Here is a 25278-nt window from a genome sequence, read left to right on the forward strand (position 1 = left end):
ATCAAAGACCATCTACCATGGAAACTGCAGCGGTAGCTCAGTAGATAGCATAAATCATCAAAAATGTGGAGCAAGTGAGTGTCTGTGCAGAATTTAATATGGCTAGAAGTTTTGTAGCTTTCCATTAATTTTGAAATGGAGGTTGTATAAAAGAGCAGAATCAAAAGGACCTGCAGACTGCCAGGACTGTTTGTATGAGGGAGAAGTTATAATTAATGCTCAGAGAATCCTGCAAGAATAAAAGTAACATTCAACACAAAGAGTGGACAGGTACAGCTCCCATGCCACCTATAATTAGGATACAGACTAGTTTAGAGTGAAACTGCTTCTTAATGGTGTGCATGGTATATGAACACAAAGTACTTCTTACATGTGATTTTAAGAGATTCTCTTTTCATTAGGTACCAGAGAATGCTCCTTCTAGCTATTCAGAGCTGTGTGCAGTTACCTTCCATGTTGCTTTCAGAACACACCGAAATCCTGACAGCTATTTTTGGTTCCTGCTTTGAAACACTGGATCTGATCTCCAGCTCAAGTGAGATCAATGCAGATGCAGCTTTCTGTACCTGGCTCTCCCTATAGGCTCTGCAGTTTCCTTTTGTGATGAACAACACACGTAAAGTATCTCACACAGTAGAGTAATGACTGTAACATAAACTAAAGAAAAAAACACATTTTCACCAACTGAAACACAGAATTGTGTGTAGAAGCACTTTAGATGGATCTGAATTTATTCTAGAGCTCATTCTTGCTTAACAGCAACTGTGAATTTTTCTATAGAGCTCAGAGGTTACAGCATTAATGTCCAGATCTATTTTCTTCAGTAGACTCTTTAGATAGGAGACATTGTTCCTGACCTCATATAGCTTAAAAAAAGTTTGCAAGTAAGGGGATAGACATGGGAGGAAAACTCAGCAAACAACCTTGTGTCACGTGCTGCATGGTGACAGGATTCACAGCTTCCCTTGAAAATCCTGCAGCAGGCAGCATAACAACATTTAAAATCTCTTTTTATCCTGGATACCTTGAGCTGGAGAGTAAAGATCTTTAAAAATAAAAAGTTGTACAAAATAAAATAGAAACTAGGAAGGCAATAGTAACTCTCTGAGTTCATGATTCCATCCTAAACAGCTGCTGATGGGTAGCGAACGACCACTGACCACAGAACTCAAATAGGTGAAAATATGAAGAAGCATTACAAAATTTAAGATACTACAAATGTTTGTCTGGGGACCAGTAGAACTACCTATTTCTCCCTGAATAATTTATCTGCATGGAAGGGAAAGCACACTTTCACGTCATAGCTAACAACCTGCTGTATTCAACCATTTTTAACTACCTCCAAGTAATTTGAATTACTCCTGTTGGATAACCTTTTTATTTTCACTATGTGGCTAGTCTCTAATGCAAATTTGCTTCAGAATTGGAAAGGATCAGTTATTCATTACTCAAAACTGAAAGTCCCAGTCAGGAAAATGATGAAATGGAAAACACAACTTGTTTTGAAATTCTGTTAGAGAGAACAGACTCACTCAATTTCCTTAATAGGAAGATTGCCAGCTTTTATAAGTCTATGATAATTTTAAAAATATGCTAATTAAATAATACAGTGGATCAAATATTCCATGTGAGATAAGTAAGTCTTGTGAAGTGCTCCAGAGGGATCAAGAAAAGGGAGAATACTGACTGCAGCATCAGCCAAATTGTACACGGGATGGCACTTCTCCCAGAGCACTTTCCAGAACCATAAGGTGGGAACATATTAAACCAAATTTCGTGGAGTACTTGTGCATTTGGAGCTAAGATTCGGTAGGTAGGAGTAATTTTACAGTGCGCCGATTTTGCTGATTACTTGTCGCTGCTGCAGAATGACATTCCTGGCGCACTGCTTTTAATTTGCCATTCTGTTTCTTCACTGATTTTGCATGAATTAACTAATCATAGCAAAAAGCTGGGTTAAAAAAACATATGATATTTTCTGATGTCAAAAGAATTTTTAAAAACTCTACAATTACAGCTGAATGGCGCACTTCACTGACCTCCCTAATCATCCACCATTTGTGCACTTTGTTACTGCTTTAGAGAGGATGACAACATAAATGCTACCAGTGATTATATATGTACTGGAAATTTGCCCTTTCCTTTTATAGAAAACAATATAAATGCCCTTCAGATGACATTCTCAAAGCCTGAAGACCTCCTATCTTGTGATTAGGCTGAAGCTTTCCTACCTCTTCCGAAACCCAATAAAGTTTCTGACACATCAGTTTCTGGAGTATTTTCTGTGGTTGAATATAAACAGTTTAATCCATCCATCACTTCATACCCGAGTTGTGTGCCATCTCCATAAAAATGCTTTGTTTTACATCAGATCTTTATGGTTTAGGAAGCAACTCAAGTCAGTAAACAGATAATGCTACAAAATGATTATTTCTCTTTTTTATGCACTTTCAAACTGTTATTTGTTACTTCCGTAGTTTTGTTGCCTTTTAATTTTCTTTGCTCTTCAGTCTGCTGGTGGGCTGGCAAATCCTCTTCATTGTAGGTGAGAAATGGCTTAGGTGGGTACTGCCAGATGGAAGAGGAAAGCTTAAAACCATCTGGCAACAGCAGGGAAATGTGCAAGAAAGATCAGGGCAGGGGCAATGACAGAGATTGCTGAGTGCCTTGTAAATTCCTGCACAATGTCAGAGTAGCCCAGACACAACAGGAATCAAATGAAAAGTGTAGTTTCAGTGGAAAAAAATATGCACAGTGTGGTGGCCATCTCTTCTTGTCTCACGCTGAGGTGTGCAAATATAGGGCACCCTGAGGCACTTGTGCCATCTGGGAAAGATGTTGTTGGGTCCATATAAATAATGTTCAAGTCTCCCTTCTTCATCTAGAACTACAATTTCTTTTTCTCTGTGTCTATTTAAATAGCCAAAATCCATTTGGAAAAAATTCTGCGCTGTGGGAAGACATTTCTGTGATGGCAAATATATCAACTGGTTTTCACAGAATCACAGAATTGCAGGGGTTGGAAGGTACCTCAAGAGATCCCCAAGTCCAACTCCCTGTTAAAGCAGGTACTCTAGAGCAGGTCACACAGGTAAGCATCCAGATGGGTCTTAAATATTTCCATGAAAATATGGGCAGCCTGTTCCAGTGCTCTGTCACCCTTACCATAAAGAAGTCCTTTAGTGTTTTTGTATGGTACTTCCTATGTCCAAGTTTTAGGCCTTTGCTCCTTGTTCTACCACTACATACCACTGAGAATAGCCTGGCCTCATCCCAGTTCATCGCTACAGTTATACACGTAGGCCTTAAAGGGAAAAGAGGTTTACGCTTCTCAAAATATTTCATCCAGAAAAAGTTTTTTTGTTTGTTTCCAAAAGGTCTCAGCCTTTCTTGAATACTTCTCCATGGTCATCTCTCAGAATCCTGTTGCAAGGACTGCAGATAATCCTTATTGAAAGAGATCTGGTGTTGATTCAAAGAACAGCTAACAGGTAGAGGATCTCAGTAAGCTTTCTAAGAAAATACACTGCAGATTTCCAGAACATTTTGTTATTTCTGCAGCTGCAGCTTCATCAGTAAGAAAATCAGAATATTAGGCCTCAGCTTTTCCAAAGATTGATATGGAAAATAAGGTAAACAGTTGCAGCTTCTGTTTACTAGGATTAAAATGAACTGTGCAGTTCCCATCATATAGGAAAATATGGGATGATATTCTTTCATCACAACATTACAATGATCTTCATATGCCATCCTACTCTCTGTTTTATCTTCCCTCTAACTTAAATGGCTTCCATCTAACTGGCATAATGACTGTATACTATCACTGTTCTGCAGCATGAATTAGACATCTTGGGCATTTTAAATTTGGCACACATAACAGTCATATGGAGACCAAATACGATTCCTTATCTGAAAACCCAGACTTTGCTAAATTAGAAGATCACCTTTACTTCTTTTTTTTAAATTAACATCTTTTGCAAGGATAATTGTGGTTAGTTTTTACTGTAAATGCTGCATGTGCAGGTTTTAACAGACTTTCCTCTGTGCTAAACTACATATCCATATGTACCATATGTATCCTGGTGTACCAGGAAAGGATTTAAGCAGGTTTTATATGCAGTGTATTGTGGCCAGGCTCACAATTACTGATGAAAATAAAAAGAGAAGAAACAGAGGCTGTCTCCTTCCCAATTACTTAATGATTTGGGGATATTTTTAGAGCAAAACAAAAGTATTATGTAAAAGTGATTTGTGAGGAAATAGATCTTTCTGTTTTGAGTGTTTTTTACTTTGTGAAGTCATAGCTTCTTTGAATGCTAAATAGCAAATGCAATACTGTGCTATGGTAGCTCTCCTAGAATGTCTTTCCAGTCAAATATTTGGTAAGCAACCTAGCATAGAAATATACTTATCTTTGTCCATAGCTGGGCTTGGGTTCATATACACTATGAAACACACTGTATGTTAACTAGTAGCTCAACTGACTACAGAACTTATTAGATACTTGCAATGAACTGACAAATTAACAGAGATCCACTCAATATTAACAGAGAAGGTCAATCAAATCTGTAGTAACCTAATGATTCAAGACACAGTCTAATTTAAATACTTTTTTTTTTTTCACATATTTTCTTTTTTTTTGAAGTCACTGAACAATTTGAACACAGAATAGAAAATCAGCTTTTAATAGATGAACAAAGAACTGACTGATGTGGTAAAGGCTTTTTTCTTTTCTTTTTTTTTTTTTTTCTTTTTCTTTTTTTTTTTTTTTCTTTTTTTCCCCCAGCATAGGAGAACAGACTCTGGACTAAATACCTGTCCTTACACCTGGATACTTCATGCCTCATGGAAAAGAAGAGCAAAACATAAAGCTTCTGAGTCCAGGAGAAGGTAAGACCAAGGGTTCTGAATGACCACAATGGCCACTGCATCCACCGTAATCTGTGAATGCCTGATTTGCTCTCACGTTGACTTTGAAGAGAAAATGCTTTTAGACACATATTTGGATTAGTTTTTCTTTTTCAAAGTGTTTAAATTTTATGACCATGAAGACAGAACTTCAACGAGAGTGCATGCATCATCAGTACCCATCTGAATAGCAACAGTCCTCATAAGAAGCATAAATTTAGGAATGTTACATTTATTTTTCCATTATATGAGCCAGAAAAAAAATCATTTCATGAAATAGTTACAATGACTACAGCCTCCAACACATTTTTATCATAATAATAATAACCACGGAGCTATCAGAAATGGAGATATTACTGCATTTCTGTAGCTGAAGACGGGGAATATTATAAAGGTTAAGCAAATTGCCAAGGAAAACCGAGAGGAACTCAGTCTAATGAGTCTTACATCTTTGACTTAAAGAAACGATCTTTCTTTCTGATAACTATGATCAGTGTAAAAATTCTGACCTCAATTTGTACTCTTCTGGAGGTAGGTGTTATCTTCATTAAATTTCTAGTTAGAAATTATAATTAGAAATACTAATTAGAAATTTACTGGGTAAAATTTTTGAAAGAAACTTTCTCGTTTTCAGACTTTTTTAAAAAATATTTTTTGAAAAAAATAATGACTTGAAATTATATTTGTGAACAATTCCGTAATTCTTTAATATATGTCCCTCTACAAGGTTATTTAAAATGAAAATGTGTGACATTTTAGGTTGAGATTAACCTTTAAGACAGTATTATTTATACTAGATATACAGCTTAAAAAAATTACAGGCATTTCAAGTCAGTCAAAACCAACAACAAACTGCCTCTGTATTTTGTTAAAGGTTTACAAGCCACAAGCGGGCTCTGTAGAATGGTGGTTTGAAGCATGTTTAAAGTTTCAAGGTTTCCCACATCTATCTGAACACCATGGGACTAAAGGATCTTTAGGTTGTCCAGGATGATTGCAGGGCAGTTTCTGCTTTAATCATTTTCTTGTTATAGCGAAATTCATCTCCTTCCATCAACGAGTTTTGGGACTACTCTCATTGAGTTCCTCTCCCAGTCTGCACTCATACATATTTGTGATTGCCCCAGCCCAGGTGCAACACCTTGCACTTGGGCTTGTTGAACCTCATTAGGATCTCATGAGCCCACTTTTCAAGTCTGTCCATCTTGAAAAGATATTTGCTGGAATACCAACATGTGAATTCCATTTTTTTTTAACCAAGCCACTTTTTTTTTTTTTTTTTTTTTTTTTTTTTTTTTTCTTAATATAATGTAAAGCATAGAAAGATGTACCATTTAAGTGAAGGAAAAAGAAGAGCTAACACATTTTGCAGTCTGAAGGACATTAATTACTAGTATTTATTTTATTTCATTTGTCACAAATACGAACCCAGGCCTAACCTTAAAAGTGGATGGATATGTTAGAGATAACCACTGGAATTCCTACTACCACAAAGCACTAAGGTCTTGTAATAGAGTCACAATGATAGCCACAATGTATTATCTTTAAAACAAATTTGCTTTCTAGTTCCCCATCTGCCTCTTCTACAAATAACTCCACAAAAGAGTAATAATACATTTCATATGTTAGTGTGATTGAAAGTTGATAACATAACAGAAGAGCTATTTATAAGCCCTCGTACTGGAAATGTACCTGTATTGTAAAGAAAAATCCCTATGCAGCATTATTTATAACATCACTTTACCTAATGACTTTTATTTTAGCGTGGCAGCACTTCATAAATAAAACTGCTTGGATTAGGGGATTATATTAATAAAAATATTAAGGAACTTTTTGGATCTCAAAATGGAGTTTCATTAAAACTAAAATTCAAAACAACAAAGTAAACCAAATAAAGAAAAAGCCACAACAATAACAACAAAACCCACTATGATCCCTGCAAACAAATGCAGACTGTCAGTGTAAGGGAAAAGGCAAAATTCTCATTCTTTGTGGTGTGTTCCAAAAAACTGTAACTGTCTTCCTTCTCTGCACTCAGTGATCTATTCAGTAGAAATTGTACATTGTATTATTTCCTCAGAGAATGTTCCCCAATTATACATCTAGGGACTGGGCAATGAAATGTGTCTGACTATGTGCATGGAAGCAGTGGGACAAGCATTACAAAGACTTAATAAAGGACTCTCAGCAGCAGAACGTACATTTTATTTTGAAGGGAGGGCAAAGGGCCAAGATTTGGAAGAAAAGAGGGTTAGAGGAAGGAAGACCTTTGTTACCACCTAGAGTCTTCTGAGCTGCACAGATTCCTCCAGAGATGTGCACTCTGTGATATCAGCTCTGCAAACTGAGGAATAATATTCTTCCTTCCCCTTCTGCCAAGCTGCCCAGTACTTAAGTTGACAAATTGGATCTGTAGGTTCTTTTACAAATATTCCTTTCCTAACTAACTTTCCTGCTCCCCTGAGAGCATAGGAGCCACTGGGGTAATTCAATAGAGCTGGTAGAGCCTTTCTCTGCTGAGGATATTCTGACAGGTAAGTTTGAGTTGCACACAGGGTTGTGACTTACAGTTCTTAGTGCTTGGAGAAACAACACTTAGCACTTTTAATAAAAATACCTGCACCCAAGACGCATCAATCTGCTCCTCCCAGCAAAGACAACTCTCAGGTTCTTAGCTGTGCCCAGTTATTTAGACTGAGGAGGGCAACAACAGCACTTCTATAACCATAATGTATTTTATTTGTAGTGCTATAATTTCTATGATGTACAGATTCTGACAATATTTATTACCATGCCTATTTGCTTTGCAGTTCCAGTAGCAGCAAATAGATGCTGTCTTCTCTCAGGAAGTGAAAATTCCTTTACTGAGACCATCTTAAAACATAAGATGTGCAAGAAGAGATAAAGCCCAGTTGTGTGACATTTTCAGAGGCAAATATCAATATACACTGCTGTTGCTCTCTGCAAGCACTGATAAATATTTAGTTTCTGGGCTTTCATAAATGCAAATTATTATTTCTCATCGTGAGAGAGCATTTCATTCATTTATCTATTCTTTTATACTTTTCAAAACGCTTTGATGATGGTCCATCAATCCACTACTGGAGGATTTTGCTGCTATTCCTATGACTATAGTTAGTCATAAACTGTTGCATTAGACACAGGTCTTTCCTTTGTCTAAATTTTTTTTAAGTAAAACTTCAATTAATAGACACTAATTCTAGCTTAAGGAGGGTCTTCTCATAATTATATCACAACAATTGTAGCAGATTCATTCAGATCTCCTCAAAAGTCTTTCTAGAATAGATGTAACTTCCCTGTCATAAAAGTTGATCTATCTAAAAACAACTCTCAGTTTCTTGTTGACAGCAAAACATAATGTGCATCTCAGTATACACAAGTACATGAAAACCTTTTTATATCTTATAAGAATTATGAAGATTTCTTTTTCTTCTTCGCAACTTACTTAGATATAAACATTGTTACACACCACAATTCAAAGACTGAATAGATGAATAAATAAAAAAAGGTCAGGCCAACTTAAATCTTTTGATTATCCCCAAAGATTTAGTTACTTTTGACCTTCTAAAACTGTTAACCTTATTTAGGGTAACACAACCTTGAAATAAAAGGTTATTTTGAATTAAAAGGAGATTTACTGCAGTTAACAAAGGTCAGCAGGAAGACTTCTACCAAAATAATTCTGTATGGAGAAAGTCATTGAGACCACCCGTTTCTTAAGTGTATATAAATCTTAAGACAAACTGGTGTTTTCTGAGAAAAAAAAAAGCATCAGCATCTAAATTAAAGAATATTACTACCAATAAGTTCATTGATTCATTTTAAAAAAGTAAATCTAGTTTCCACTTTTTCTGGCAGAGCTTTTCTGCAACTGCAGACAGAGCATATTCCTTGTTCAGCTCCATTCTGTGCCTAGAATCTTCTGCTGGAAGAAGCTAATTCTGGAAAGTCTGTTTAAGATGTGAGAATCATCTTATACTTAATTCTGCCAGTTTGGGAATGCTTAATTAGTGTCTTAACAGAGGATTTCTGAAGATTCAAACTTAAGAGCTCAACAAATCTTGTATTAAATCAAGGTGACAGCAGTGAAGATCCACAGACATTTTCAACAATTATGCCAGCATAATCTACAAACTAGAGGTGAGTACAGAACAAAAGCACACAAGTGTACCTTGACGTTAGGTGGGAACATATTTTAACAGAGAACGATGTAGCCCTGTGCAAGGTAAAATTACCCCTGGAATCTTACTTAAACAGATGCCTTTCCTTCCTTAAGAAAGGAATCTGAAGGGAGTTCTAAAGGATCCCACACTTGCATCGGCATTGCAATTAAATGAGAACACTTTGACAACTCTCCCATTTTCACCAAAACACAGAACGTAGATTTGCCTTGCATTAATTTCAGTATGAAATAAAACACCTCTTTTAGTAAAAAAACATTTTTATGTTGCCCTAATGCCATTTCTATTGACCGTAAAAAGAATTACCTCTCATTTTGTCCCTCTTTTCCAAAATGAATTTAATGTCATGTTCCCTGAGCCCTTTGCATATTTTGTCTACTGAATTGAAGTGGGATGTAACAAAATGTTGTTCCTATTCAGGTATTTACAGATTTTAGCCCTTCACATTCTTTGGTTTTATTTTTGTTTTTTTGTTAGACACATATTTAATCATTCCTTAAGAAGTCCTATGTCTCCTCTTTGGACCACCTCCAGTTTGCCGGTATGCTTCCTCAATTCTAAAGAGTAGGATGAAGAAATCTGAACTGGTTGTCTTTGCCCTGATGCTGTAACAAGGATTAATACTACCATTACACCACAAATGCCATATTTCTTTCTTCATTTTTGAAAAGTTTTTGAACAGAGAAGTAAAGATAATTAAAAAGCCATAGATAAAAAAGACAACAGTCAATTCTCAAGTCTTATTTATCAAGTATTTCTCCTGATTTGAAAGTGGTACTTGACATGGTTAAGAACCAATGATAGTTGAAAGTTACACATTCCCAAAATGCAAAAAGAATAGCAGTTACAGAGATTTTTGATTTTTCCATTACATCTTTCTTCTACAAATAGCAATTTTAGTGTTGCCACTTCTGTTGACGTTATCCAGAGCAAAGCAGGTAGTCCTGGGAATTTTTTTTCTCAGTTCAGTAAAACTTTTATGCAACATTTCTCTTAAATTATTTATCTTCTTTCAGTAGCTGTCAAAACAGATTTCATTTAACACATGTCTACCAAAGACTTTAAATGTTGCAGGTCCATAGCTCTGGTATACAGTACAAAAATTTCAGTTGATGAGGAAGCAAAACAATCTGAAACAAAACCCTGCAACCATTAAATACATTTTATATTTCCATATAATTTTTTTTTTTTTTTTTTTTTTTTTTTGTTAGCCTCCATATGACGCAGTAGATTTTCTCTAGCTTTTGAAGCACCTTTGATGTATATCTAGAACAAGCAGATAACTCAGAACTGACTGCATTATGGAGTGTAATCCTATATCTTCTTGACAAAAGTAGTTCATCTGCTTATTTATAAGATTATGCTTCACTGACTTCCTGTATTAAAAAATCCAGCCAAGAAAAAATGGCTTATTTTCAAACTAAAGAATTATTGAGAGTATAGATCTGTAACCATTCTCTGATGTGTTTTCAAAATTCTTTTCTGATAGTCGTATATCAGTGTATATCTATAGCTGTATATTGTACCTTCTGTAGTACATACTTCAAGTTGTCTTGGTAGATACAGAGTATTTAACCTATGCATCTTCCAATGCCAGGAGTCAATTAAAAAAAGACTGCTTCAGGATCCAATATGGGCACCCAATCCTAAGGTCCTGCCAGGCCTCAAAGCATTAATTGAGATGGTTTCTTCTGCAGTGAAGTCATAGAATCATAGAACAGCTTAGGTTGGAGGACACCAGTCTGTAGTTGCATGGGTCTTCCTTCCTTTTACACCATCCAGTTTCTTCAGGACCCTACTTTAATTTTTGGGACACAAGAAGTGTGGGAAACTTGTCTAGCCTTGAGGACTGATGTAAATAACTTGCTAAGTACATCAGCCTTCTCTGTATCTGAGAAGGCCAGTTTTTAATTTTCATTAATCGTAGTGGGTATGCTTTCCTTTGCCTGTTCTGCCCAGTGCATCTAAGGAGTTCCTTCTTATTGTTTTTCACATACCTCATCAAGCTCAGTTTCACCTGTGCCTTGGCTTTCCTGCACATCCAAGCAGCAGCTCTATATTCTTCCCAGGCCACTCCTCTTCATTCCCACTGCTTATACTTTTCCTCTTTTTCCCCTCAGCCTGACCAGCAGGTCCTTGGCTCAGTCATGCTGTTTTCCTGCCTTATCTGTCTCATTGCTTATTCTGAGGGATGGAGAACTCTTGTACTATTTATTAGAAAGGTATTCTTAAAGTGCTGCCAGCTTTGTTCTGTTCCTTTGTCCCTAAGGACAGCTTCCCAGAGGATCTCATGCAGTAATTCCTCAAGCAGCCAGAAGTTTGCTTTCCTCAAGGTCAGGGTCCTGAATCCACTTTTTTGCCAGGCCCATACATCTGGATATCATGAACTTGACCTGGGCATGGTCATGGCAGCCCAGGCTGCCTCCATTCTTAACCTCTTTCATGTTGGTGAGAACCAGGCCCAGGAGCACTTTACCTCTGGTGGGTCTGTCCAATACCCAAACCAGAAAGTTGTCATCAACGGCCTCCAGGAGTCTCCTGGATGTCTTGCAGTCCTTCCACCATCCTCTGAATCTGCCAGCTCTTTTTTTAACTGGTTGTACTTGGTGAATTTATCATTTCCACTCCCCCCTTCCTCCCCTCCCCCCCCCCCCTTTTTTTTAAGGAATGCATATTATATAATTTTATTTTAGAACACGTGTAATTCTTCTGGAACCCCTCTAGAGCTGACATCAAAGCACTCAAAAACTTTTGCTCAGCACAGCTCCTGACAGGTTACATTGCACCAAAGTTTTCATTTTTGAGATCAAGGCACTGAAAAGAAGCAGTGAGTGGATCAGTGCCTTTGTTCTTCCATACAGTTTCTTCCTGCTCACCAAAAGACAGGCAGAGGACTAGATAAGCAGAGACAGATAGGCAATATCAGCACTAGGGCAGAAAGGCCTCTGTTCAGAGAAAACAGCAGATTTCTGAAGGGTGACAGCTGGTGTCAGCTGGGTTTATCTGAGCAGCATTCACCTCCTCTGCAGTTTCTACCTACTGCCAGTAGCCTGTTGCAAGCTTCAGGACAAATCCATTCCATCTGAGCCAGCCAAGCAATTATTATGCTGTCACCACATTGCCTCTAAGGGAGCACTGTGACAGGGCTTTACGAGAGGCAGAGATGTGACCTCCTGGTGCTTTGTACTCCGTTGGAGCAGGAGAAGTTGGACTGTCCTACTAAGATTAAGCAGTACCTGCATGGCCCTGGGAAATCTCAATTTTGATGGTGTGCTTTGTGAAGCTAAGGAAAATGTAGAAAGTTGTGCTACAAGGCTCTTAGCTGAACTTCCCCAAGCTAAACTTACATGAAGTATCTACTGAGCAGCTACAGCAACAGCAAAATGATCACACTTGGCAAAGTCAGACACATTCGCTCTTCTCCTGGAAGTAGCTTTCTTCAGAGAGAAACTGGAGCTTCAACTTGTTAATTTATATTAACTCATCTGAGGCTTGAAGAGTCAGTGGTAATGATTTGTAATCTCTTCATCCACTGTGCAGCAAAGGAAACATTTGGTAAATTGATCAGAAAATGAAACAGGACCCTAACAGAGATATCAAGGATGGAAATAAATCTTGGGAGAAATGCTGAGATTTGACAGAGCATCAGGATCTGAAGTTTTCACAATTACAAAAAGGACTGAAACCTTCAGAAATCTGAAGCATTACAACATTTTGGCTCAAGGAAACAATGGAGAAAAAGGGAAATGGTAGTGAGAATATTTCCTCTTTCCTGGCATAACTGAGTAGACAGGGGGGAGGACATAAAGAAGGAAGTGGGCAAGTTCACCTGCTCTTCCTGAGCATCTTCTGAGCATCTGCCACACTCTGCAGCTGCCAGTGGGGTACAAACTGACTCAGAACAGTCCCATACATGGTCTAACAGTTTACATATGTAATCAACAAATAGAAAATAATTCTTCTGTCATATTATCATTATTTTTCTACCTATCAATGGAGCAGGAATTTATTCTATTTGCATTCACACATCCTTTTTTATCTTTCGATGAACATTTATAGAAGTGATTTTTCTTTCTGAAATGTTTGTGTAAGTAAATGTGTACTCCCATGGCAACAAGCTCTGATGTTCCCACAATCACCTTGACATTATTTTATGAACACATCAGGCATTCAATACAACAAATTAAACAATAGCAATTACTAGTTGGAAATGAAAAAAGCCACATTCTCAGAAGGTGATTGATGGCTATGAAATTCAGCTCTATAGCAATCAGAAATTAGATTCGTCTTTTAGAAACACGAGTTCCTGTCTAGGCAAAATACGTGCACGTTGTTTTGATCTTGACTTAACAAAAATGGCAACAGCTGAGAAAAAAAATTACCTTTAAAATAAAAAATCTGTCTATTTCTGCAATCCAAGGTAGAATGATCGCTATTCATAGACGCATTTGTCTTCTACTGAGTAGTGCTAGGATATCAGTGTAACACAGAAAGGTAAATGTTTGAATAGATTTTCATTTTGTTAAAACTCCAAGAATTTCATATTGCACAGAGTGAAAAACTGGTGCAGTTCTTGTGCATACAAGTTTTGGATTAGAACAGCTACTTGTGAAAAATATTTAATATCATTACCAAAGTAAAGTTGATCCAAATACTTACATTATTATTTTCAAGCTGAAAAACAACTGGATCCTTACTTTAAATTTCTGGATTATTATATGTTTTCATGTTTCTACCTGGATTTAAACATTACAAAAGCACGTTCCTTACAACCTGTGATAGCCTTCCTCGATTCTTGATTCAACAGGACCGTTTTCTACAAATAATTCTCAGTGTAGTTATTAGGGCACCATGTGGAATAAAATATAGTAAAAAATTAATAAGAATATCTGAAGCTGGTTCTTCAAAAGCAGATAGTCTGATTTTGCATGTTAATTAATAGATAGTTTGCATGTTAATTAATAGCTTAGTGCTATATGAACAAACTGTCACAATGTGGCCCTGTGCATTTAAATTTTTATGGAGGCATATTCTTATTGTTCTTTAAATACTTCTTTTGCCCCAAAGAATAAAGTATGTGGCATCTCAATTATTATATCTTCTAATTATGGCTAAATCAAAGGTTTTAATTTACAATATAGAGTATTTATACACTCTGCTTTCAAGTACTCTACCAAATGTTGTAGTCCCAGCATGAAATTTGGATTGAATCAAGCATCTGTGACTCAAAACATTCAGAGATGAATTGTTCACATGTGAATCAAATCAAATCTGAGTACCATGGGCTCTTGTAAGAAGCAATAGGTGCTGCCTCCAATAGACTTTCATCCATATTGGCTGTGCAATTATGTTATTTTCAATTAAAAAGTATATTTGTATAATACAGATGCTGTAATTCAATTTCTATTCCCAACACACTTTCATAAATGTGACTTTGGCTTCTCTCTTTAAAACATGCTGAGTTTGCCAAAACAGTCTCAAAAGAATCCAACAACTTTTAGCTCTGTGGTTAAAATCATTTCCCTATTCCATGGGTTACAAAGATACAGCCCCAGTACCATTTGTTGCTTCTAGATTTCTTGTCAGAATATTTAACATAAAAAATGGCTTTAAAAGACAGACAGGTGAAGGCTGTGTCAGCATATGAATTACTTCTGTGCATATTTTGTGCTTCTATTTAACATCTTTATTAATGATCTTGATGAGGGCATTGACTGCACCCTCAGTAAGTTCGCAGACAACACCAAGTTGGGAGGGAGTGTTGATCTGCCTGAGGGGAGAAAGGCACTACAGAGGGACCTGGATAGACTGGGTAGATGGACCACATTTCAATAGGGCCAAGTATTGGGTCCTGCATTTTGGTCACAACAACCCCAGGCAACCCTACAGGCTTGGGGAGGAGTGGCTGAAAAGCTGCCTGATGGAAAGGAAACTTGGTGTACTGATGGACAGTTGACTGAATTTGACCCACCAGTGTGCCCAGGTGGCCAAGAAGGCCAGTGCCATCCTGGCTTGTATCAGGAATGGTGTGGTGAGCAGGACTAGGGAAGTCATCCTGCCCCTGTACTGGGCACTGGTGAGACCCCACCTTGAATACTGTGTCCAGTTTTGGGCACCTCAATACAGAAAGGACATTGAGGTGCTGGAGGTGGTCCAAAAAAGGTCAACAGGGTTTGTGAAGGGCTTGGAGAATATGCCCCATGAAGAGAGACTGAAAGAACTGGGGCTGTTTAGTCTGGGGAAAAGGAGACTGAGGGGAGACCTTATTGCTCTCTTTAAATACCTGAAAGGTGCTTACAGTCCAGAGCGGGGTTGGTCTCTTCTCACTGGTTTCAGGTGACAGGACGAGGGGAAATGGCCCCAAGTTGCACCTCAGTAAGTTTAGGTTGGATATCAGGAAAAACTTCTTTACTGTAAGGGTTATTAAGCACTGGAATAGACTCCCCAGGAAGGTGGTTGAGTCACCATCCCTGGATGTGTTTAAAAACTGTTTGAATGTTGTGCTCAGGGACATGATTTAGCAGAGGGTTGTTAGTTAGGGCACTATGGTTAGGTTGTGGTTGGACTTGATGACCTTCAAGGTCTTTTCCAACCTGAGTGATTCTATGATTCTGTGACTGTATGGACAATGGCAAACAAACAGGAAATGATGTTATTAAAGCTATGCAGCCATGTGACTATACGGTAGGGTTAATGGTCTTGAAAAAAAAGGGTGAAAAGGAGTATATTTTCCTAGCTCCATGAATAAGTACAATTAGAGTACATTATGACTTTGGAGCCACTAGCAGAATCTACAAATTGATTGCTGTAGTTGTTCATTCCTGTCATCCAGCTGCCAAGGCTGGCAGAGTACTTGTGCCTTCACCAAAATAGATGCAAATATTATTTTTCACTTTAGTGAGTCTGGGTTACACCACTGATCATTCATATTTTTGAGCTTGACAACATTCTAATAACTTCAACTGCTTTAAATTAACATTTGTATCACATCTTGGTTTAGGTATACATATTGAAATGAGGTCCTGCGAACTGAACATCCATCAGTGGATGCAGCACATTAGGTACACATTTTAACTACATCTTCTAACTTAGTCTCATTGAGTGTGAGCTCAGTTCTTGACATCAGCTTTGAGACTCATTCCTAAATTGAACCTCTGATCTAGATAAGCACAGAGATCTGTGGGGAGGGAAGTCAATTCATACCATAAGTCAAGAACCAGATTAAACCAAATCATTCAGGTCCATGAAATGTGGAAAAAGGGTCTGACCACTTGGGAAGAATATAGAAATGTTGTCAGGGTCTGCTGGGATGTGACGAAGACGGCTAAAGCCCATCTGGAATTGAATCTGGCAAAAGTGATAAAGGATAATAAAAAAGGCTTTTTAAAGTATGTTAACAGAAAAAGGAAGACTAGGAAAAATGTGGGTCCCCTACTAAGTGAGGGGGGTGTTCTGATAATGGGGGATGCTGAGAAGGCAGAGATACTGAACGCCTTCTTTGCTTCTGTTTTCAGTGAAAAAGCTCTCCCTCAGGAATCCCAGACCCTGGAGGTTAGTGAGAGGATCTGGGGAATGGAAGACTTCCCTTTAGTCAGGGTGGTCTTTGAGGGCCTAGGCAACACCAATGTTCATACATCCATGCAACCCGATGGGTTGCATCCATGGGTGCTGAGGGAGCTGGCGGAGGTGATTGCTGAACCTCTCTGTCTTGGAGAATGGGGAAGGTGCCTGAAGACTGGAGGATTGCCAGTGTCACTCTGATCTTCAAAAAGGGCAAGAAGGAAGATCCAGGTAATTACAGGTCAGTCATCCTCACCTCTGTCCCTGGAAAGGTGATGGAACAGCTTGTGCTGGATGCCATCTCCAGACAATTGGAAGAAAAGGATGTTATCAGGAGTAGCCAGCATAGGTTCACCATGGGGAGGTCATGCTCGACCAACCTTGTAGCCTTGTATGATGTCACTGTCTGGGTGGATGGGGGGAGAGCGATGAATGTAGTCTACCTTGATTTCAGCAAGGCATTTGCTACTTTCTCCCACTACACCCTTATTAACAAAGCTGAAGAAGTGTGGGATAGATTAGTGGACAGTGAGGTGGGTTGAGAACTGGCTGACTGGAAGAGCACAGAGGTCATCATTGGTGGTGCAGAGTCCATCTGGAGACTTGTAACTAGTGGTGGAGACCAGTAACTAGCAGTGGTCCCCAGGGGTCAGTGCTGGGTCTGGTCTTGTTCAACACCTTCATCAATGATCTTGACATGGGGACAGTGGCCACCCTCAGCAAGTTTGCTGATGGTACGAAGTTGGGAGGATTGGCTGGCTTCTACAGCCACATTGTTAAGATTATGTCATATAATGATAGCATAAAATCTTGCACTTGTCTGACTTGTTGGGGGGAGCTTCTACATACCATAATACAAAGTGGCCACTATTTTTGGCAGGTCTTGCATTCAACTATACTTACGATGCTACAGAATACACAGGTACATCTATGCATGCACAGCAAGTCCAAGACTTACTGAAGATGGCCAGCAGTGAAGCCAAAGTGTGGCATCTTTTTCAAAAACCCAGAGTTTACATACCAAATTACTGCACATAGTAAAAATTGTGACCCCCCAGGATTTCTTATGGATAACAGTCTCTTGTGAGGTAAGTGGCAACTTCAGGGGTGAGATGCAAAATACATACCTTCAAACAGTGGATCTATGTCAAAACTATCGCACACAGAGAATAAGGGAGCAGAATAACATCCATTGTACTTTCATGTCTTTTTCACTATATCTGCATCTTCTATAGGAGAACTGTCGCTCAGTCAACAGACTGTTGGAAGGGCAACAGGGCATCAGGACATTCCCATTTAAAGATAACCCATCTTCAGTGAATCATGGAATAACTGAGGTTGAAAGCCACTTCTGGACGTCATTTTGCGCCCTGTGCTCCATGTGTGGTCACAGAATCATTAAATTGTTTGGGTTGTAAGGTTGCTCAAAGCTCCAACCAACCTGGCCTTGAACACTTCCAGGGAGGGGGCATCCACAACCTCACTGCTCCAGTGTCCATTACCCTCACAGTAAAGAATTTCTTCCTAATAGCTAATCTAAATCTACTCTCTTCCACTTCAAAACCACTTCCTCCCATCCTAGGGTCAACTAAAGTTACCACGTACCACTTTTCTTTAGTGGTGTGCAGAGTCTTTCTGAAAGGAACTCTAAAGATAGCTTCTTTGCACAAAGTTGGCCAAACTGTACAGCTGCAAGGGAAGACAGAGTAGCTGGTAGCATGATTTTCTCAGGGCCAAGTTTACAAAAAAATACCTTACTTTACAAGCATGGGTTTGGTCTACATTCAACATGAATTGTAGATATGCCAGTGGAATATTTTATGCACAGATTTACACCAAAAATGCCATGTCTTCCATTTGGTGTTCATGTATTTGGCTTTTCCTCTAACATATGTCAAAATTCCTCAATTGCTGGATGTACTTAAAATTTATGCGTGCTTTACATTTAACTTAAGCATTTCCATAGCAACTGTTAGATTTTGGGATGTTTTACTTTCCTCCCAGGATACAGAATTTATTCTTCCCAGAACAATTTCCCACGCTGTGTTTAGCCACATTTGTATGACTTGCTACAATTCAATTTTCAATGAAAATTGCCATATCATTTATCAGAATGAAGAGTTTTAACAAACAGATGGACTTTAACAACTTTCATCTCACTGTTTAAACAACTAGTTCTTCACCAAATGGAGCTAATGAAACCTGAGTACTTAGGAACAGTGTTTTTGATTGATATAGGGGTTTGTTAAAGTTCAAGTCCCAGGTGTTCTTCAATGTTCTTCAGCATTCTGATGTTCTTTACTTTTGGAACAGATCAAAGATGCACCTCCCTCTATCCTTATATTTTTTTTCCTTCTTCCTCTCTCTGTTTTACTCAAATGCTCTACTAATGGGAGAGTCTAAAGGATGAACAAAGTTAGAAGAAAACTAATATGTAACCAGTGTTCACAATGACAGGAAGACAGGAAAAGTAGATATAAGACTGTCTGGTCTGTATGCAGAAGTCTAGAATAAAAAATTAAAGGGACTTGAGTAGACATATGGTGCACCAAGCAGTTATGAATTGATGACCCATACTGCTGTTATGCCAGAAATGAGGGCATCCTTGAAAAAGTTCTAAAAATATAAGTAATTCAAGAAGGAACAGAAATGGCAAAGCTGGTAAGAAAAGAAATATGTAAACAGATAAAGGATGACTGTGAAGGTACAGAAGGATGATCTTTCTTGCAAATTCTCATTCCTTTCTCAACTGCATGTGACTTTCTAAATGCCACCTCTGTAGAAGACACTGGAATGGTCTTTTTGTAGTTACAAAATGACTATTTTGTAGTTACAATAGCAAACTTTCCTCATGTTTGGCTCTTGTTCCAGGAGAGCATCTGGTACAGCATACGCCTTTTATACTGGTGTACCTCCACAAACAGACAGCATAAAACACAAACCCAATGGAGAGTAGGTGAATGAAGAATTCAAATTTGCCATCAACTTGTACATGCATTACCTTCATTTTGTTCAAGCAGCAGTGCCTCAGACAGGTGGTAAACATTCAGGCTTCCTATCCTGTCAGGCAGCAACCTGACGCTTTACTTGCCTGATATGTCACACAAACCTGAGCTGCAATGTAAACAGCAATAAATAAGAGAGAAGTGGGTGGCAGCACATTTACATTTGCAACTTCTTTCAACCCCATTGCTTTCATCCTAGGAAGCAAGTGAGGCAGTAATGAGAGAGTTACTCCCAGGGTCCTAGCAGGATCCTGGCAGGATCCAGGAACTGACCATAAATAAATCAATTAACTTAACCCTAATCTGCTTTAGATGAAAGGTGATTTTCACTGACTGAATTCATTTATAAGTTCAAAAAGTTATCCTACTAAGTTTACGCTGTTCTAAAGATGATACTGTTCTCAGCTGTCCTGATACAGCTCCAGTGGCTTGAGTGGAGCTGCCACACCTTCACTCAGGCAGTGAGAATTTGATGTGCAATTAAAAAAAAAAAAAAAAAAAAGAATAAAAATCAGCATTAAAAATGAAATTCTATCATTACAATTAAAATGTTGTGGGACCTAGGATGGCTGCATATCTGTAGCATTGAAACTATACTCAGTTTATGGATAGAAATGTCAGTAACAGATTCAAAAGCAAAGATATTTCCTGTGTTTTCCATTCTCAATCTATAATAAACATCCTTGTGAGGAGGGATCATAGGTGATATTCCAGAATCACAGAATCATCGGGCTTGAAGGGACCTCTAGAGATCACTGAGTCCAATGCCGTGCTAAAGCAGGTTCCCTACAGCAGGTCGCACAGAAAACCATCCAGACTTGAATATCTCCAGAGAAAGAGACTCCACAATCTAAATATTTGGTGCTTACTTTCTCCATAAATAGTGGAGTTGGGGAGAACAGTGCCAGATATTCATGGAAATTGTGCACTTGGTTAAAGGGCGTTCCAGGATATAGTATTTTCAGTTCCTGTTTACACACATGGAATGACAAGGGTATACTTCTACTGAGATACAAGGCAGAATCAAGTTTTATAGAAATGCATCCTACACACTCACAGAGTATTACAGTAAGGAGACTTCTACTTCTGTGCTCTCCTTTTTGAGTCCTCTAATACACAAAACACGCTTAGGTTATTGCTGGCCTTCCATGAGCAAAGAACTGCAGTACAACACATACTGCTAACCAACAAACCAATATGCAGCTGTCACTATCTGCCATTCTGGTTCCCCTGGCCACTACCTTTCTTCTGTCTGAGGAAGATCCAACCCCCTCCTACAGCTCTGAACTCTTTACAAGTAGCTGATCCATTTAATTCCTTGCATCCCTGGATTTTGCCTATCAGGTACATTCCCTGTTTATGATTGCTGTCCTTTCTGGTTGCAGGGGTGAGAACTGAACAGCCAGGTAGCTGCAATGCTGAGCAAACATGGATTACAACAACATCATCTGTGTGGCATGGGGTGGCTCAGCCTATGGGAAGCCATTGCTTATAGTGTATAGAAAAAGGTAAATAAATAGCCGAGATGAGATTGTAACAGTAAGACTACAGAAACCTGGTAATAATTGTCCACAAGTACCCTGGGATCCCCAGGCCTAACAAGTTAAGACTGTTTAACTCCACAGTTCCCTAAATGATGCATGTGTTCAACCCATATGAAACACAGGTTTATCATAAAAAGACAGATGAGAGTATAATATGTAAGGAGATAAATGCTAACTGAAGCTAATAAACTGTTAATAATATACTATTTTAGCTACCCACCCATACGCTAGTCAAACGTCACATGAGGATAAAGTTTAAGAAAGAAATTTCTTTAGAAATTCAATGACTGCCTCAAGCAAGAGTTAGTTCTGAGTGCTGAGAAAAAGGCACGGATCTCAGCTGAAAAAAAAAAAAATGACTTTAGCTAAGAACAATTTCAACATTAATATTCTGAAACCATAATGACTGCATAGCTTAACAGTAAAATAACCAAAGGTAGTAATTGTTTTCAGTTCATGTTTATTTGTGGCTCAGTTCTCAGTCCTAAAGCTAAAATCAGAAGTTCGTTTCAGCAGTAACTGGAGTTGAACTTTAAATAATAATTAAAAGCAATTTCCTTGGAGGAGAATAGATAAGGATACAAAGCAAATCCTATTTATATCTATCATGAAAATTCAATCCCATCTCAAACACAGCCATTAGAAAATGAAGAGAAAATGGGTACATAGACATGGGAATAAATAGCGGGCAATTCTTTTAAATGTGTTAGATAGAGGGCATTCTATGAGACTATTCTCACCAGGACCAAAGACAACAAAATGGAACAATTAAGGCGGAGAAAACTGTCACAAAGATGCTTAAGGCTGCAATTACAAAGAGGACAGGAGTGATGGGTTACAGGGATGCACATCCATCATTTTGCTATCGGTATCTGTCTCTAGGCATCAGCTCTCTGCGATTCCTCAGCTCCCTCCTGCAAAAATTTCCAGTATGCACCTCTATTTCTGCAGCTGGGTGTATGTACAGCACCTCAGGACATTCATTTACCTGCAGTCTGTCCTATAATCAAGCCTATCTACAGAATGATTCCCAATCACTCACTTGTTGGGCATGACTTGGTAACACTGCTTAGGCAGTGCCTTTCCCTCTGTATAACAAATCTTGTCGGTAAGAGGGTGAGGAGTCCTTTTCCTCTTTCCTCCCTCCATCTTAACTCACCTCTTGGGTCTTGGCAGAGGTGAGCTCCAAATTCTCTTCCACCTCATCAAACTTGTACCAACATTTTTCAGCTGAGTACTCTAAGACTGCTGGAACAGGTGAAAGAAAGTGTGAGAGAAACTTCTATCTCCACACATTCTCTACAATGGGATGCACAGCTGTCAGATGGAGAAGAGATTGTTTCAGAGGCGTCAATTCAATTAACTGGTGTGTGCACTTTAAATTGGACCTAGACCTCCAAGTGGCCTGAGCACAGGTGAATGAAATGTGAGGAAAGAGCGCTAGCCAGTGACAGAAAATATAGATTAGGAAGGAAGGAGAGAAGTGTTGAGGTGCTGTACTCAAATACAGAAAGGAATGGCCATGGTCTGTCTCCATTCCTCTTCTACTTTTGGTCTAGCACTTTGTTACATGCAGCAGAGTGTGGTAGAAGGCAGTTATTGTATGACTCAAATAACCAAGAAGGTAATAAGATAAATAGGCAGCACAGTCATCAACACTTTGAACAATAGATCAATAGATCTCTACAGTCTTTTAAAATAAAATTATCTTCTGTGCCTGCTTGTCCATAGGAAACAATTTCATCTGGATAGTAGCAACACTGTCATACATTCCTTTGCAAATCACTTTTTGAAAGGATAGTAAGAGGATATGTATTATCTTTTCTGACTTTCTGACATCTTTCTTTCAACCACAGTCATTGACTTTGTTTCCTGAGGATGAAGATACGGCTTCTTCAGCTAATCTTGACTCAAAGTCCTTAATATTCTAATCCTTCTCATTCATGGACAACACTTGATCTGAAGTAAGTAGCATTTTGTACAATATGAAACCACACAATTATCTATGCCATCATTCAGTGAATGGGGGGGAAAAAAAAGAATAATAATAATAATAATTAAAAAATAAAAATAAAAAAAAGAGGAAACCCAGATACTTTTGATAGGAATTTTCTAAGTATGAAAATACTTATCACAAAGACATTTTAGCATTCATCTTGTTATATACTTATAAATAAATTATACCTCTTAACACACGTGGCTCTGGATAGTAAAGACATTTTACCTAATTTAGGACATCACTTATGTACTCAAATGTTTCCACTCACAAACCAAACAGCAGGGAATCTCCAATGTATGCTGAAGAATGATTATATTGTTGCATTTACAGGACAGAGATCTAAGAAAGCGAGAGATTAAATGGATTGTCCATATTGTCAGACCATTATGCTAATTCACCACAAAGAGCTTTAACTGGTCTTTGTACAAAGAATAACAATAACCCATCTGTAACTTGTTTCAAAATGTTTTTCATGTAAGAAATGACAATTATTGAATTTATATCAAGGAAAAATCTGGTAGGAAATAAATCTTCAGCCTTACTATTCGATATCTAAAGTGCTTTTCAGAGCTGGCTGGAAAAAAAAAGAATGACTAACCTGAAGTGTAATGACAACACAGGAGCAGCATAAACTTCTGCTGTGAAAGCAGTTCTTTCGTTTACATGAAGAATTGACTTATTGCTGCAAATAATGAGTATTTCACTTCACTTAAATGGACTTTAGAAAGAATTATAGAAAAAGTCAGTTCTTCTATATTACTAGTGCTATTTTGAAGTAGTGCTCAGATCTCAAAAGACAGGTGTGAATCTGTACTCAAAGATATAATCTCTCTCTCTCTCTTTTTTTTTTTTTTTTTTTTTTTTTTTTTTAAGTAATTAATATGTCTCCATTGCACCACACCATGCACATAGAACTGTCACAGTAGATAAAGTCCAAAACCCAGTTAGCTGACATCTGGCTTCCAGAGGCACTTCACAAAGCATATGAGAACTTGCTGGGAAAACCGTATTTCCAGAAAGAAAGAGAAAAAATCCTTTCCAGTAGCTGGAAATTTTATTTTGCTATGTAGTAGTGGAAAAATCTTTATTACTTTTATAAAGGCTAGTGCCTTTGTTATTTACTATTACTTTACTTTTTTATTATTTACCATTTTTTTTTTATTTTTTTTTTTTTTTTCCCCTGTAAATTCCTTACAGAAGTGAGTTCAACAAGTTGATTGCACACAGTCTGCAAAGTACACCCTTTTATCTTTCTAAAGTGCCTTGCTAACACAAGGGCTTCTGTGTCAGTTTTCTTATGTCATATAAAAAGAGTAAATACACTGGTCAGCCTTTCTGGCCATTAATTATTTTATATCCGACTGTCATATTACCCACAATTTTATTATTATTATTATTATTATTATTATTATTATTATTATTATTATTATTATTATTTTCTGCGCTTGTTGGAAAGCATCTAAACCAAAATCCTTGGTGATTTTTTTTGTCCTCCTCTTATTTTAATTTTTTCTTTCATCTCTCTGTGGGTTCCTATATTTTTCACTTTCATCACTGCATACCACTGACATCTACCATTGTTACTAGTTACAAAATTGCTCTTCAAAATGAAAACTCCCAATCACTTTTTTTTCCTGCCCTTTCTATGGTCCTTCTAAATTTTCTCACCATTCTCCCAAGTTTAACTCAGCTAATTAACTCATATTCAACTATGTGTTTTTTTAGTCACAACTACTTTTACTTAAACTTCTTATATAACTGTGATCCTCATATTGATTTTAAGACATTCCATTGCTAGAAAATAATTACAGATTTGCTCTATTTCTTTCTAACCAATAGGTTTATGATGTCTTAGTTGCTTTGTGAACTTCAGTAGCAAAACAAAAGCAGAATGCTCTGAATTCTATTTATAAAGTGTAAATTAATATTTCCACAATGCATCTTTGGTCACATGCTAATGATAGACTGAATCACTGGTTTGTATAATACATATAAGTTCTTTCCTAGTTGTGATATATCTACCACTTATGTCTTGCGGGTAGAGAGAGAGAGAGATCACC

General features: G+C 37.8%; 1 protein-coding gene across 1 annotated transcript in view; it reads right to left on the bottom strand.

Moving 5' to 3' along the window:
- Window positions 1-25278, bottom strand: part of GABBR2 (gamma-aminobutyric acid type B receptor subunit 2) — a 448010-nt gene that overhangs the window by 37300 nt on the left and 385432 nt on the right. The window lies entirely within an intron of this gene.

This window comes from Excalfactoria chinensis, chromosome 2, assembly GCF_039878825.1.
Source record: "Excalfactoria chinensis isolate bCotChi1 chromosome 2, bCotChi1.hap2, whole genome shotgun sequence".
Classification (NCBI taxonomy): domain Eukaryota; kingdom Metazoa; phylum Chordata; class Aves; order Galliformes; family Phasianidae; genus Excalfactoria; species Excalfactoria chinensis.